Source organism: Chrysochloris asiatica, unplaced genomic scaffold (genome assembly GCF_000296735.1).
Source record: "Chrysochloris asiatica unplaced genomic scaffold, ChrAsi1.0 scaffold00405, whole genome shotgun sequence".
Taxonomy (NCBI): Eukaryota; Metazoa; Chordata; class Mammalia; order Afrosoricida; family Chrysochloridae; genus Chrysochloris; species Chrysochloris asiatica.
In genome coordinates this window covers 1267819-1270779 of record NW_006408923.1, presented here as the reverse complement: position 1 = coordinate 1270779, position 2961 = coordinate 1267819, and the positions used below count along the sequence as shown (strand labels likewise).

Below are 2961 nucleotides of genomic sequence, written 5' to 3'. Positions count from 1 at the left end.
AGGGTTGGCCATAATGACATGAATACAGTTAAGCTCGGGGGAGAAAAGCACACAGAACCTGCATTTGCTGATGGGCAACAACTTAAAATGAGGAGAAACAGCTGTAAACATCCATTGAAAATTGGAACATGGAATGTACGAAGTATGAATTTGGGAAAATTGGAAGTAAAATAATAATCTGTGTTAAATAGTAATTTATATTATTACCATTATCATAGTTTTTGTTGTTGCTGTTAAGTGCAGAGATGTCTATTCCAACTGATAGCAACTCTGTGTACGGTTTCTGAGGAGTAGCTGGTTGATTTGAATGGCCGATTAGCAGTCTAGTGTTTATCCACAATGCCACATTCCTACTATGAAGCCTTAACTAACCTTTACTTCATATTTAAAGATTCATTCATTATATGTCCTATGTATAGGTAATCCATTGTTGTTGTTATAGCTGTTAAGTCATCTCTTGTTCATAGTGAAATTAATATACAATAGAACAAAGCATTCCCCACACTTGCACCATCTTCACTTTTGTAGATTTTACTTATCAAGTCAAGAAAGGTCCTTTCTATTCCCATTTTTCAGATAATTTGTTTGTCATGAATGATTATTTAATTTTGTTAAGAGCTTTTTCTGGATCAATTTATATGATCATGTGATTTTCTTTTTTCTTCAGTCTACTAATATGTTGTATTACATTTGTTGGGGTTTAAATAATGAACTAGATAGACTTCCTGTCTGATTGTTGTTGTTAATTGTCACAGCTGAATAAATGTCATTTAATCCTGGGGCATATTTCTTTCTATATATGATGGTTGTTTAGTCAGTTATGTGCTTTTGAGTGAGCTTTGACTCATTGCAACCCTGTATCGAGTTTTTGAGGAGAAACTGGTGAATTTGAACAGACAGCCTTGTGGTTAAAACACCTTGTAATCTAGTGCTTATCCAATAGCACCATATCAGTACTCAAAAGTTTTGAAAAAATTCCATTATCTTTTCATTTTTTTGGTATGTTGTGAAGTATTATTTTTCTTATATTCCATTAACATTTCCCTCCATTTAATATTAATTTTATCCTATAATCTACCTGACCTTCTTAACACCTAGGTCTCTGTTCCTACATGTTTACCTTTTTCACATTGTAATTATTTTGATCACAGACTGACCTCCCAGACCCTCTGAATTTGTTCTTAAAGTTTTGTTCTTTTCTCAACTCTTCCATTTGTCAATTGAGTTTGGGGTGGTACTGCCACGTATGTCAATCGCTGGTTGCTGTCTGTTCTTGTTGGTTCTTAGTCCACAGAAGTCCCTTTAGGATATTTTGCATCACAGGGTTGGCTTTGGTAAAATCCCTTACCTTCTGTTTATCCTAGAATATTTTGATTACACCATCATATTTGATTGACAGCTTTGCTGAATAAAGGACTTTTTTTTCGGCAGTTGTTTTTTTTTTTTTTTTTTTTCAGGGTTTTATATATGTCTCCTCATTGCCTTCTTCTCTGCATTGTTTCTGCTTACAAATCCATGCTTAATCTGATTGGCTTGCCTTTGTATGTTACACTTCTCTTTTCCCTAGCTGCTTTCAAGATTCTGTCCTTATCTTTGATTTTGGAGAGCTTGATTATTATATGTCTTGGTGATTGTCTTTTAGAGTCTATCCTTCCTAGGGTTCATTGAGCTTCTTGAATGCTAATCTTTTCTCTTTTAAGGATGTTAGAGAAATTTTCTTCCAAAGTCTCTTCAACTACATCCTCTGTGGACTTGTGTGATTCTTCCTGTTCCAGAATGCTGATAATTCTTAAGTTATTTCTTTTCATGTTATCCAACATGAATCTTAGACATTCTTCAGAATTTTTTTTTTTTTTTTTATCCTTTTTTCTGCTTGCTCTTGTATGTTAGCAGTATTGAGAGATTTGTTTTCCAACTCACTAGTTCTGGCTTCCGTCTCTTCAATTTTATTCCTTTGCCCTTTCAATGTATTATCCATTTCTGATATTTTATTATTAATCATTTAGACCTCTTTATGTAGGTTTTAAATTGTTTCCAGTGTTTTATCTATCTTATTCAATTGTTTCTGTAGTGATTTCCTGACTTCTTCATTATTTTTCTCAACTCTGTTGTAAAATGTTTTGATACATTTTATAATCATTTTTTTTTCTGAATTCCTTTTTCAGCATTTCCAAGGCCTGCTCTCCTTCAAGTATGGAGTGTAGGTCTACCTCCAGCTCATTTTTTCTCAGTCACTTCATCTGGTTTCTGGACATATACTGATATGGTAACCTGCTTCTGCTTCTTGGGCATGTTCAGTATTTAATTGTAGCCTTAACACTTAATTAAGTGTGTGTTTTGGTATTTTTTATGTTTTCTAATTGCCTCCAGGTAGATGTGATGAGGAAATGGGCTTCCCTTTTCACTCTTCTTATTATTCAACTCAGGATGACTGTCACAGGTGTTTTCTGCCTACTTGGTGTATGGCAGTTGGTATTGCTTCTTGCCTAGATTGTGGGGTTTTATAGGGTGTGATTGAAACTTGACTATATGACAGCAATTGCTGTCTCTTCTTGGGTAGTATAGGGACAGAAAGAGCCCCTTAAAGGTAAAGAGGGGACCAAAGACAAAACAGCAACAGTAAAAAATATTTAAAAATCTGTAGCCTAATATGAGTATGACTTCTTGCCTTCAAGGCCACCTGATAAATTTCAAGATGCCACTATTGGTTGTTATGATATAACTTAGGATTTAATTTTCAGCCTGTTTTGTTTTTAGACTGTCTCTCCTACTTCACAACCTCTGTTCTGTCCTGTTTCTTAGTGGCAAACCGTTTAGCACCAACTGTGGCCATTTTGCACTACCATTTCGATTTAAGTAGGATGTGTACCTTTAAATGCTGAGAGCATATGTGCACTGCACAGTAGAACCCTCTGGGGTTGAGGGTGTGTCCACTTGCTCAGGTACCCCTTTAGCCTCCAG

At 35.1% G+C, this 2961-nt stretch overlaps 1 pseudogene; it reads right to left on the bottom strand.

The window, feature by feature from the left end:
* The window catches only part of LOC102836934, a 52280-nt pseudogene extending 49447 nt beyond the window's left edge, over positions 1 to 2833 (bottom strand).
* Between the last annotated feature and the right edge of the window lie 128 nt (positions 2834 to 2961).